At 34.8% G+C, this 14,331-nt stretch overlaps 2 pseudogenes; both read right to left on the bottom strand.

The window, feature by feature from the left end:
• Positions 1–11,322: 11,322 nt before the first annotated feature.
• LOC112478014 lies at positions 11,323–11,441 on the bottom strand (annotated as a pseudogene).
• Positions 11,442–13,584: 2,143 nt separating this feature from the next.
• Positions 13,585–13,706, bottom strand: LOC112477967 (annotated as a pseudogene).
• Positions 13,707–14,331: the final 625 nt, after the last annotated feature.

The following is a 14,331-nucleotide window of genomic DNA, read 5'->3' as shown; positions in this document are numbered from 1 at the left end:
GGAACTCACTTTAGTAAATAATCCATTAATTAATCACTGGTGCTGATAACAGCTCAAAGTTGAAGTAACAGTCTCTGGAAACAGCATATTGAGTGGCCCAGGATATGATTGTCACGTGTTTTGAAAGGTAGGCACTTCTTTTCCCCATTCCTTATAACCAGAGCAGGGCCGAAATTGAGTGGTATGTTTTAAAGGACAGTTAATCTGCTTAGTTTAAATAGGAAATTACAGTAGCAGGATTTGTACTCAAATCACCCCCAATTATTTCTTTTAAAGAACAAGACACATGTTCTAAATAATAATGTTTCATCTTGGATGTGCATGGTTTGGAAACCTTATCTTTATCTAAATAACTCTGGAGTAAATTTGGTATCTGGAAGAATGTGATTTTCTGGCATATTTAATACAGTTCTCCAAACTAGGAATGTGGCCCAGGATTAGGAATTCAATTAGGATATTTTGATATTCCCAGATACCATCTTTTGTCAATCAGAGATCAGAAGCAACATCTCTTTTCACGGAATAAAAGAAAATAGTTATCATGGCATTTTGTCTTTGGCAACAACAAAGGCAATAATAGCAACCAGGGTTGTGGAAGGGAAGTCATCACATTGCAGCAAAGAGCTACAGATGTTAAAATCTGTGTAGGCAAATGACAGCTTGAGAGTAATACACGGAAAGGGGTGATGGCCAAAGCTCTTTGTAGGGGAAAATAATGTCCTAGAATAACAGACCTATAAGTGTCATTTATTGACCTGATTAGAGACAAGAAAGAATCATCACAAAATCAATTTTTCAACACACAGACCAGAACAGGGTATTAGGTAGTAAGTACTATGATATCATAAAGACAATTAAAGTCTCCTCTGATGATGGTCTAAAATACAGTGAACCGAGGGCAATTAAGAATGCAATCTATATTGATGTTAATAGTTTTTATTCTCTCCAACATGACATTTTAAATAATTCTCTGGAAAATATGTTTAGAAATCCAGTTATTTTAAACACTGACCAAAGAGTCATGAGACCTAGGCTCAAATCTTAGCTCTAGCATGGAGGAATCTCAGGCAATTACTTTACTTCTCTGGGGTCTGGATTTCTGATCTGTATAGGAGGGGATTGGAAATCAATAATAAGTTCAAAATTATTTGACTGTTCACCTAGAAATTTCAGTTACTGCATGTGTTTGCATAAGCCTCAAGTTCTTAACTCTGTAAGTCTCAATGTCCTTATCCAAAAAGTGAGATGACAATATTCTCAGGGCCTAAGATTGTTAACAAGTATTGAATTAGATAAAGCCTATGAAACCCAGTGGCCAGCGCCAGAGTGCTTGCAGTGGATACCCGCTCCTGCTGTTTAATAACAGGAGTCAGGACACTTGGGTTCCAGTGTCAAGTCTACCCCTGACTAGCTAGCCTTAGACAGATCCCTTAACCCCTGTAAATGAAGATCATTCATCAGGCAAAACGGTTTGGTGTACACAGTCTCCACGATGAGTTAGGTTTGGCCCCCTTCCCTGCATGCTCTTCGTGTCCTTCACCCTCTGGTCTCTTCCATTCCTTCTTTGAGGAGGTCTCTCTTATCCACTCTTTTACTGTTCTTTTGATCTTCATTCCATTCCCAAGTCCTTAACTCACACCCAGATTGAAAAGTAACCTGCCATCTTAACATGAATGAAACTCATTTCTCCTAAAAGATGTTAGAAGATGTGGCCTGTGTTTGCTTCTCCTACTTAATCTTATTTATCCTCCTTATCACTCCCGGCACTTCACCTCACCATCACTGATGATTACCACAGCCAAAAACTAATCTCGTAAAGACTTGTCCTCCTTGGAAGACAAATCAAATGGAGCCAAGGTCTCCCCATCCTTTCAGATCTCTGCAAAATTTAAGTTTAGCCACATATTCTATGTTCTATGGAAGACAAATGCCTCAACTAAGATTTCTATGAAATTAAAGTTTATGAAAATTTTCATGTTCATCCACTTTTGGTGCCAACCTTCTTCTTTCACTGAATTTTTTTTTTATCTCATTTGGGTCTATCTTCCATTTTCATTCCCCCCAAAATGTAATCACGCAGGTTTTAAGGTGTGTATTAGACTTCATTGAAGATTTGAGTCCATACAGGGGTTTTGCATTACAGAAAGCACACCGAGTAAAATTGGATGTTAGACACCTCCATTCTTAAGAATTTCTTATGCCTCCCTGTCCTGATCCACCCTGTCCCAAACTCTTTGCTAGACCCTGTTTCACTGCTCAACCCACTGCAGATGGCTGTTCATTTCTCACAGAGCACTGAGCTATGTTCATTGTCTCTTTCCAGCCTATTGTCAGGGCTTTACTTTGCATTTCATGTGATTTATCTAGGATGTTTTCAAGTTTTTGTGTTTTTATTTCTCCATTTTTCACGTCTTCTGTTTTGCCTTTAACTGTCATTTCTTGCTATTCACATGATGCTTGCCTCCAACATTCATTCATTACCCTCTGTTTTTCTGATTCTAAACTAATATTGGCAGAAACACTAGATAAAGCAGTTCAAATTTTGTCTATGGCAAATAAACAAACCCTGTAATGTCACAGGAATTTCACTGCAGGTGCTTGGTGCTATTTTTAGAGGCTGCTTGCTTTCTGGTTCTCAGGTAGGTTCCATATTTACAAATCCCCAAAGTGCTTTTCATAAAGCAGTGGTTCTGAGGCACGTTTGTACATACTACATAAAAAAGGGGTCTATGGATAAATAAATTTAGGAAATGCCAGGGGAAACAAAGTTAAAGGGACTTCTTTATTGAAGAATTTCTCTGTACTATACTATGTTGCTGCATTCACTGTGTATCCTTAACAGGGGGCATGTACAGAATATACAGGTTCCTAGCGAGTCTGATCATCCAAAGACCATATCCCAGATGACCTGTTTATTATATTCCAATCTACATGATTGTGGGAGCCAGCTCATTGATTTTCTAATATATGAGATTGTCATAGGATAATAATACTTCTACATACCACCTGGAGAGGCAGAATAGCAGAGAAATAAGAGGATAGATTTTAGCACCAGAATGCCTGAGTTAGATTATCAACTCCTCCATTTGTCAGCTGTGGAATTTGGGCAAGTTGCTTAACATATCTGTGTTATCTCATCTGTGAAACGAGGCTGTTAATAGTATCTACCTCAGTGGGGTTGTTGAGAAGATTACGTGAATTAATATACATAACACATTAGAACGGTGTCTTGCACTGAGTAAATGCTTTGCAAGTATAAGCTATACTTTTTCTGAGGTATAATTGACATTTAACATTTTCTTAGTTTCAGACATACAACATAATGATTTGATATTTGTATATACTGAGAAATGGTCACCACTATAAATCTAGTTACCATCTGTCACCTTACAAAGCTACAGATTCTTTTTTCTTGTGATAAGAACTTACATGATTTACTTGGCCACTTTCAAATATATAATACATATTATTAACTATAGGCACCACGTAGAAACAACTTTTGTTCATCGACAGATGAATGGGTGAAGAAGATGTGAGATAAGCGCACGCGCACACACACACACACACACACACACACACACGCACACTCATATATAGTGGAATACTATTCAGCCATATAAAAAGAATAAAATCTTGCCATTTATGACAACATGGATAGACCCTGAGGGTCTTATTTTAAGTGAAAGAAGTCAGACAGAAAGACAAATACTGTATGATTTTACTTATATGTGGAACCTAAAAAAAAAAAAAATGAACAAACAAAACAAAACTCATAGATACAGAGAACAGATTGGTGGTTGCCAGTGGGGAGGGTGTTTGGAGAGTGGGCAAAATGGGTGAAGGAGGTCATGAGATAAGCTATACATTTATAATAATTATTATTCCAAAGCAAAAGCCCAATTTCTTAGAAAAAAGGTATCATGATTGATCATCCCATTCCAATGGAAATGCTATGAGGCCTCATCTAGCCAAACAGGCTCTCAGGAGGTGGATCAAGAGAAGCGAGAATTGATTTGAGTTTTTGTTTGACCCTCTCGCTGCTTCTAGAATTAGCTCTCTACTTTTTGTTTCTTTTGTGCTAGTTTTCTCAGTTCCTTCCCTCCATCTCTCCCCATCCTTTCACGGCCCCTCTCTACAGTCTTGTATCTCCATCTTTACTCTAGATCATGCTGGAACAGCTTTCTTTCTGGAAGTCCCGTGACAGTCCTCCATCTTCAGTTTTTTCTCTAAGGTTCTTCCCAGTTTCCTTACCTTAATGGTCTCCTGAATGCACCAGTTACCAGACAAACTGTTCCGGTGGGAAAAGCTATTTCTCCTCCTTCTTTAGGCCAACAGACTGAGGAAAGGAGTTGGGATGCTCCCCATTGCCACCTCTAGATCCTTTAGATTCTCACAAACCTCCCTCTAGAAGGTCCTTCCACAAACCTCCCTCTAGAAGGTCCATGTGATCTAGTTATACTTCCTGCCCAATTTTATCTATCATTTTCTACACTCGCAATTCCTTCATTCATTCAGCAGGTATTTGTTAAATAACCTACTATATGCCAGGTGCAGATTTCAATAGCAGGTATGCAACCTTCCTTCCTAGTTTATGTCCTGTTTTTATCCCCATGACTTCAGCATCAAGTGCAAGGCTCTGAAAGTGCCTTCACCTCCTCTGCTCCAGCAGTCATTTCTCTGTTTTGGAAATGAGCAGGCCATAATAATGACAGGCTCTTTATCCATCGGAAATGTTCCGAAGGACTGAAGCAACAACCATCTGCTCTCTCTCTCTCTCTTTCTCTCTCTCGCTCCTGTTATATAAAGCTATGTTTTAATTTTAAAAAGCAAAATAAAATAGTGACTCTCTCTCTCTCTCACACACACACACACACACACACACACACACACACAATTAGCTGTACCTGAACTTCAGTTTCATCTTTAACCTCACCCCGTCTTTATCCTCTTTATCTGTCTTCCTATTCAGCTTGGACCTGGTGGTTCAATGCTTCTCTCTATCTTACTTGCTTGCATACTCATCTTGACTTTTGCTGAGGTACCTAGAGCAAAGTCTTCCATTTAGTGGGTACTCAGTAAATGTTTGTTTAATTGAACTGCATTGAATGAGGTTGGAAAAAGAAATTCAATAATAGGCACAGCAAGTAGAATACCAAGTATAAAACATAGCCCTTCTTTATCGTTACACAGACTATGCCTAAAATACTTTTTATTATTTTGCCCATTTTTTAGTTTCATATTTTAAGAGATGCATTGATCAATTCTAGGGTGACTAGAAGTCTATTTTAAATACTTTGTATTAGTTTTGTTCTCTCTCTCTCCCTCTCTCTCTCTTTCAAATAAGAATTAGAAACATCTATATGCTGCTTTTTTCACTTAAATTACATCAGAAACATTTTACTAAGTCATAAATATGTAGAGCAATACACAAAATTATTTTGACAGTTTCCATCAAAAAATCATGCAGATTATTTCCAGCTTTTCAAAGAACACACTGATAAAAAATGTGGTGTGAGAGAGCCTAACCATTTGATCATTTACATAGAATATCACATACAAATACTGGGTGAGAGGATATAAATGTTTGTGCTTATTGATACATATGGAAAAATACTCTCTGGAACTCTAAGAAGCAGCATGTAAAAATGATGGTTTTACCACATCTTTATCAACATTAACTTTTATGTATTTTTTTAACTGCTAATTTGATTCCCCCAAAGCCATGTATCTCATAGGATATTTTTAAAGTAACAGCTATGTCGAGATGAAATTTATATGCTAAAAAATTCACTGTTTAATCAAATAAGTAGTTTTTAGTATATTTACAGACTCTATCACCACTGTCTAATTTCAGAACATTTTCATAACCTCCCCCCAAAATAAATCCCGTACCCATTGAGAATCAGTCTCCATACCCTTTTCTCTCCCCTCGGCAACCTCTAAACTACTTTCTGTCTTTACGGATTTTCTCATTTGGAATATTTCATATAAATGGAATCATGCAGTATTTGTTGTTTTGTGTCTGGATTCTTTCAGAACTTAGCATAATGTTTCCAAGGCTCATCCATGCTGTTACATGTATCAGTACTTCTTTTCTTTTTATGGCCAAATAATATTTCATTGTATGGACATGCCACTATTTGTTTATCCATCCATCAGTGGATGGATATTTGGGTTGTTCGCATTTTAGGTTATATGCATATGCTACAATGAACATTTTTGCACAAGATTTTGTGTGGACATATGTTTTCAGTTCTCTTGCATATATGATATTCAGGAATGGAATTGCTGGGTCATATGATAAGTCTATATTTAACTTTTTGAGTAACTGCCAAACCATTTTCCAAATTGACAACACCATTTTACGTTCTCATCAGCAATTTTGTAACTTATCCACATCCTTACCAACATTTATTATTGTTCATCTTCATACAATATTATAATTTTTACTGTAGAACAATCCAAGTGGGTGTGAAGTATCTCATTATGATTTTGTTTTGTACTTTCCTAATGACTAATGATGTTTAGCATCTTTTATGTATTTATTGACCATTTGTATATATATTTTGAAAATGATCTATTCAAATCCTTTGTCCGGTTTTTAATTGGATTATTTGTTTTTACTATTGAATTTTGTAAATTCTTTATATATTCTTGATATATAAAGAATTTACAAAATTGGATATATATATATCTTTTCTCCCATTCTGAAGATTGTCTTCTCACTTTACAATTCCTTTAAAACACAAAAATTTTAAGTTTTGATGAAACATAATTTATCTATGTTTTTCTCTTGTTGCCTGTGCTTTCGGTGTCATAACTAAAAAACTTGCCTATTCCAAGGTCATGAAGATATGTGCTTATGGTTCCCTCTAAGAGTCTTATAATTTTATTTCTTACATTTATGTCTGTGAATTATTTTTCATGAAAAATTTTTAAATTTTTATTGAAATATAACACACATAAAATGCACATAAGTATTCAAGTTGATAAATTTTTGCAAACTGAACATTCCCGTGTAATTAGCACCCAAATCAAGAAATGTAGCTTAAGCAGCATCCTATAATTCTTTCTTTTCAATTACAGTCAATCCTCCCCCACACACACTTTTCAAAGGTATACCGACTTTTAAAAGCATAGCTTAATTTTCCATATTTTTACACTCTATATGAATGTGATCATATTGTGTATTCTCATTACTATCAGTTTTCTTTGGTTTGACCTTATATTTATAGGATGTATCGATATTGTATGTAGTCGTGAATTATTCATTTTCTTTGCAGAAAGTATACAGTTTTGTGATTACACCATAAGTTAATTTATCTGTTGATTAGATAGTTTGGATAGTTTCCAATTTGGGGCTTTTATGAATAATATCTAGTTTGTGTCTTTTGGTGGATATATGTATGCATTTCTGTATGTGTGTGTATGTATGTGTATATATGTGTGTGTGTATATAAATATAGATATATATATACATACATATATATATATGTATATCTATATATATATACGCTAAACTTTTAGGTCATAGGGTATGATATACTCAGCTTTAGTAGATGGTGCTAAACAATTTTCCAAAGAGGTTGCACCAGTTGATATTTTATAGCTGTCAAAGTAAGAGAAAGAAGCAGCTAATTTAGAGTTGTAGTACTGCAGATGAAGTGGAAGCAGAGCCCATAGGATTTACTAATACTGGTGTAAGAGAAGAGAGAAAGAAAGGCTTACTCTTAGATCTTTGACCTGAGAAAATGGGTGACTGATGGTGCCATTTATGAAACGGAGAAGGGGAAGAGAAGTTGATTTGGTGGAATAGGAATTATATTCTTATATTCTATATTCTTATATTCTTTTTATATTCTAAGAGTTAAATATCTGTTGGATGTCAAGTGTAAATGTTTAAGAGGCCTTTCAGTAAGGACCATGCTGATCATATACATTTGAGCATCATCAATATATATACTGGTATTCAAAGCAATGAAATTGGGAAAGGTTACTTAAAAAGACAGTGTAGATGAGAAAAAAGAACAACATTTAATGGTCACAAAGAGAAGGAAAAGATGATAAAGAAAATTGAAAAATATGAGTCAGTTTAATAAGGCAGAAAGAAAGCCAGGTGATTGGGAATTTCATAAAGTAAATAATTGAAAAGAGCTGAGTGTACACTATAAGAAGAACTTGATAAAACTTACTAAGAAATTTTTAGCTGATATATTTCAACCATAAACATACAATTATAACTATAGTTTACACCAAGTTAATTCTGTATTACTTCCCCTTCTCTCCTAACCAGGCTATTAATGAAGTAGAAGGATCAGACGTCCTAGGCTATTCCTCTTCTTTTGTCCCTCTCCTGCATTGCCCATTCTTTTTAATTTAAGTGGGTTCACCAGAAAAGAGTCCCTTCCAAATATTAGAACTGATATAATACTGGTACAGAGCTCTTTATTCATCTAAGAGCAACTGCTCCCTATGTGGTCACTAAAGCAGGAAGACACTGTCTTCATTATTTCAGATGTTATAGACATATCCTTCTTCTTGTGTTTCTGCATTGAAATAGAATATAAACCTTTAGGTATAACTTCCCATTTGGATTGTGATACCTCAATATGTATACACTAATCAATCAGGAATTGGCTTAGTTTATCTATACACAGATGCTCCTCAACTTATGATGAGTTACATCCTTATAAACCCATCATAAGTTGAAAATATTATAAGTCAAAAATGTATATAATATACACAAACCTACCAAACCATCATAGCTTAGCTGAACTTACTTTAAATATGCTCAGAACACTTAGCCTACGGGTAGGCAAAATCATCTAACACAACGAATACACTTGTAGAGTATCAGTTATTTACCCTTGTGATCACATGGCTGAATGGGATGCTGCTGCCCTACATCACGAGAGAGTATTGTGCTGCATATCACTAGCCCAGGAAACATCAAAGTTCAAAATTCTTAGTGCATTTTTACTGAATGCATTTTGCTTTCAGACCATCATAAAGTTGGAAAATTGTTAAGTTGAACCATTGTATGTCAGGGACTGTCTCTATTGCATTAACTACTAGAAAAATTATTTTCGAATATTTTGACATGTTTTTGACATGTTTTGAATATTTTGAATGTTTTAGACAATAACAATATGGAAAGATTAAAAAGACAAATTGAGTAGGCGATTAGGTGAAATGGGAGATACAACTACAGGCGTACTTTGTTTTATTGTGCTTCACTCTATTGCGCTTCTCAGATGTCGCATTGTTTATAAATTGAAGGTAAGACCTTGCAACAACTCGCTTTATTATAACACTCACTTTATTGCAGTGGTCTGGAACCAAACATGCAGTATCTCAAAAATATGCCTGTATAATGAAATAAAATTTATCTCAACAATTTCTCCTAAATATTTTTTAAGTCAGTAGTTTTTAGTATAATCACATGTTGTATATCCGTCACCACCATCTAATTTTAGAACATTATCACCCCAAAAAGAAATCCTGTACACATTAGCAGTCACTGTCCCATTTTGTGGGATGTCTTTTCACTTTCTTGATGGTGTCCTTTGGAGCTCAAAAGTTTTTAATTTTGATTAAGTCCAGTATATCTGTGTTTTTTTCTAGTTGCTTGTGTTTTTGATGTCATATATAAGAGCCCATTGCTTAATCCAAAGTCATGAAGAATTAAGGCTATATTTTCTTCCAAGAGTTTTATAGTTTCAGCTCTTACATTAAAGCTCATAAATTTTTGTTGAGACTGAACATTTTAAATAATATAATGTGGCAACTCTGGAAATCAGATTTCATCACTCACAGTTTGTTGTCACTGCTATTTGTTGTTATTGCTGTTCGTTTAGTGAATTTTATGAACGAATTTTATAAAATCTGTGTATTTTTTGTTGTGTGTAGTCACTGAAGCCTCAGCTTGGTTAGCTTAGTTGTCAACTAGTGACTGGACAGAGATTCTTCACATGCCCGGAAATAATAAGTCCCCCAGCTATTGTTGAGGGGCTTTGTGTGCCTGTTGAGGCACATCATCAACCCTCATGCAGTTGACAACTCTGCCTTAGCCTTTACTTATTGCTTCTGCAGAGCCTCAAGGTCAGCCAGAGGTGAAAGATTAGGACCTTTTCAGGTCTTTCCTGAGCATGCACACATCCCTCTTCATACATGTGACCATCTAGAGTCCCAAGAATACGATGGAGCTTTTCAGAGGCTCTTATGGACATTTCATCCTCCAGATTTTACTTTAAGTTTTTCAGCTTTACCTTAATTTTTTAAAATTGTCTTCTCCAATTATTATTGCTGTCCCGGGAAGTTGTAATGTTAAACAATTGTTGTGGATAATTTTCCACAGATGTCCAGGACAAAGGTTATTCACCATAAGCTAGTTCTGAGTCAGGTTTATAAGACTACTGTGGACCTGGGGTGGAGTTCTAAAAAAGTTAATTTTGACAATTTTTTTTTACATGTAGAAGCTATTAGATCTTTATAGTCAATACCATCAATCTTTTCCAACGTGATATAATTGACAAAATTATTTTCTATCCTAAATTCAAATATTTATCTTTCTCTAGCTATCTTATAATGTCATATTTATATTCATTATTTTGCAGTGTTTTCTTCACATTGTTAATCAACTCTCTGAGAACCCATTTGAGAAAAAAAAACTTCCTTTCTCTACTGCTTTGAAATTCTAGCCTTCTTAAATACAATTTTGGACTCTTTATTTCCTTCCAGAGATCTGTTTGTCAATTTGTGCACTGGTATAAAATCATTTTATTGTTGTAAAATTAAAACATTTTAATATTGTGCAACACAAATGTTCCCTTCTATTACTTTCTGTTTTTCAAAATTTCTTGAGGATTTTTATCCATTTGCTATTCCAAATAAATTTTAGATTTATTTTGTCAAATCTTGTTCCTAAAATAAATGAGAATTATAATCTGGACTCTCTTTAAAATTATATTAAACTTATATGTTAATTTAAGAAAATTGAAATTTTGTAATACCGATTCAGCAAATATATAGACATACTAATTTATTCACATTTATTTTATGACACTTCATGAAGTTTTGGAGGTTTTTTTCCCAAATAGATCCAAATTATTCTGTAAATTTATTCTTAGGTAGTGTATATTTTATTATTATCATTGTGAACATAACCCTTTTGCTATATATTTTCTAAGTATTTTTCTATTATAAATGCAATTTTATTTATTTATTTTTTTAATTTATTTTTTAGGTGAGGCAAACCTTGGTTGACCTCACAGATTGCAAGGACCTTTTCAGCTTACAAAATCTCTTATTTTTTATCTTTTACACCTACAGCAGCTGGTCTTCCTAGGCGGTCTCCCATCCAAGTACTACACAGGCCCGACCCTGCTTAGCTTCCGAGATCAGACGGGATTGGGCTTGTTCATGGTAGCATGGCCGCAGACAGCTTTACCTATTTTAAAGGTTGAGGTGCAAAAATATTCCTCTTCTTTTGTCCCTCTCCTGCATTGCCCATTCTTTTTAATTTAAGTGGGTTCACCAGAAAAGAGTCCCTTCCAAATATTAGAACTGATATAATACTGGTACAGAGCTCTTTATTCATCTAAGAGCAACTGCTCCCTATGTGGTCACTAAAGCAGGAAGACACTGTCTTCATTATTTCAGATGTTATAGACATATCCTTCTTCTTGTGTTTCTGCATTGAAATAGAATATAAACCTTTAGGTATAACTTCCCATTTGGATTGTGATACCTCAATATGTATACACTAATCAATCAGGAATTGGCTTAGTTTATCTATACACAGATGCTCCTCAACTTATGATGAGTTACATCCTTATAAACCCATCATAAGTTGAAAATATTATAAGTCAAAAATGTATATAATATACACAAACCTACCAAACCATCATAGCTTAGCTGAACTTACTTTAAATATGCTCAGAACACTTAGCCTACGGGTAGGCAAAATCATCTAACACAACGAATACACTTGTAGAGTATCAGTTATTTACCCTTGTGATCACATGGCTGAATGGGATGCTGCTGCCCTACATCACGAGAGAGTATTGTGCTGCATATCACTAGCCCAGGAAACATCAAAGTTCAAAATTCTTAGTGCATTTTTACTGAATGCATTTTGCTTTCAGACCATCATAAAGTTGGAAAATTGTTAAGTTGAACCATTGTATGTCAGGGACTGTCTCTGTTGCATTAACTACTAGAAAAATTATTTTCGAATATTTTGACATGTTTTTGACATGTTTTGAATGTTTTGAATGTTTTAGACAATAACAATATGGAAAGATTAAAAAGACAAATTGAGTAGGCGATTAGGTGAAATGGGAGATACAGCTACAGGCGTACTTTGTTTTATTGTGCTTCACTCTATTGCGCTTCTCAGATGTCGCATTGTTTATAAATTGAAGGTAAGACCTTGCAACAACTCGCTTTATTATAACACTCACTTTATTGCAGTGGTCTGGAACCAAACATGCAGTATCTCAAAAATATGCCTGTATAATGAAATAAAATTTATCCCAACAATTTCTCCTAAATATTTTTTAAGTCAGTAGTTTTTAGTATAATCACATGTTGTATATCTGTCACCACCATCTAATTTTAGAACATTATCACCCCAAAAAGAAATCCTGTACACATTAGCAGTCACTGTCCCATTTTGTGGGATGTCTTTTCACTTTCTTGATGGTGTCCTTTGGAGCTCAAAAGTTTTTAATTTTGATTAAGTCCAGTATATCTGTGTTTTTTTCTAGTTGCTTGTGTTTTTGATGTCATATATAAAAGCCCATTGCTTAATCCAAAGTCATGAAGAATTAAGGCTATATTTTCTTCCAAGAGTTTTATAGTTTCAGCTCTTACATTAAAGCTCATAAATTTTTGTTGAGACTGAACATTTTAAATAATATAATGTGGCAACTCTGGAAATCAGATTTCATCACTCACAGTTTGTTGTCACTGCTATTTGTTGTTATTGCTGTTCGTTTAGTGAATTTTATGAACGAATTTTATAAAATCTGTGTATTTTTTGTTGTGTGTAGTCACTGAAGCCTCAGCTTGGTTAGCTTAGTTGTCAACTAGTGACTGGACAGAGATTCTTCACATGCCCGGAAATAATAAGTCCCCCAGCTATTGTTGAGGGGCTTTGTGTGCCTGTTGAGGCACATCATCAACCCTCATGCAGTTGACAACTCTGCCTTAGCCTTTACTTCTTGCTTCTGCAGAGCCTCAAGGTCAGCCAGAGGTGAAAGATTAGGACCTTTTCAGGTCTTTCCTGAGCATGCACACATCCCTCTTCATACATGTGACCATCTAGAGTCCCAAGAATACGATGGAGCTTTTCAGAGGCTCTTATGGACATTTCATCCTCCAGATACTTAAAGTATCTGGAATAGATTGGCCTTGAAAAGTCAATTTTAGTGGTTTTCTTCCTTGTTTTAGAACAGTTATACATAATGATTTTATTTATTTATTTTTTTAATTTATTTTTTAGGTGAGGCAAACCTTGGTTGACCTCACAGATTGCAAGGACCTTTTCAGCTTACAAAATCTCTTATTTTTTATCTTTTACACCTACAGCAGCTGGTCTTCCTAGGCGGTCTCCCATCCAAGTACTAACCAGGCCCGACCCTGCTTAGCTTCCGAGATCAGATGGGATCAAGCTTGTTGTTCAGGGTAGCATGGCCATAGATCAAATGCAATTTTATTTAGTGTATATTTTGAACTTGCTTATTTGTTCTTGGACATTTCATAATGTGCAAATAATGGTACCTCTTACGCTTTGTTCAGATAAGTTTCACTCATTCTTTAAACCAGTTTCATTTGTCAGAATAATTTTAAATGTCAATGGCGATTATAAGCCTCCTCCCTTATTCTTGACTTTAGTGTCTTTCTCATTCAGCCCTCATAAATGACATCTTCTCTTGGTGTGACTTACATTTTCCATATCAAATTAAGGAAAATTTTCTCTATTTTTAAGAATCTATGAGTCTAAAAAATATTAATGAATATTCAATTTTAGCTTTTCACAATTGGTAAGAATCATCATATTACATTTTGTCTTCTTTTACCTGTTACATTAGATTTCCTGTAGTAAAACATTTTTAATTTGTCTAATAAACTCTATTTGTTCATGGTGAATCATTCTTTAATACACTACTAGATATTATAACTTACTAGTGCTTTATTTAGGATTATTACTTCTCACTATGAGTGAGATTGATTTGTAGCTTTCTTTTATGTCATTTCTGTCAGGTTTTGTTTCAGAGGCTCTTATGGACATTTCATCCTCCAGATACTTAAAGTATCTGGAATAGA

Source organism: Pteropus alecto, unplaced genomic scaffold (assembly GCF_000325575.1).
Source record: "Pteropus alecto unplaced genomic scaffold, ASM32557v1 scaffold131, whole genome shotgun sequence".
NCBI lineage: Eukaryota > Metazoa > Chordata > Mammalia > Chiroptera > Pteropodidae > Pteropus > Pteropus alecto.
Note: the sequence above shows the minus strand (reverse complement) of the source record. Positions and strands in the feature narration are given on the sequence as shown.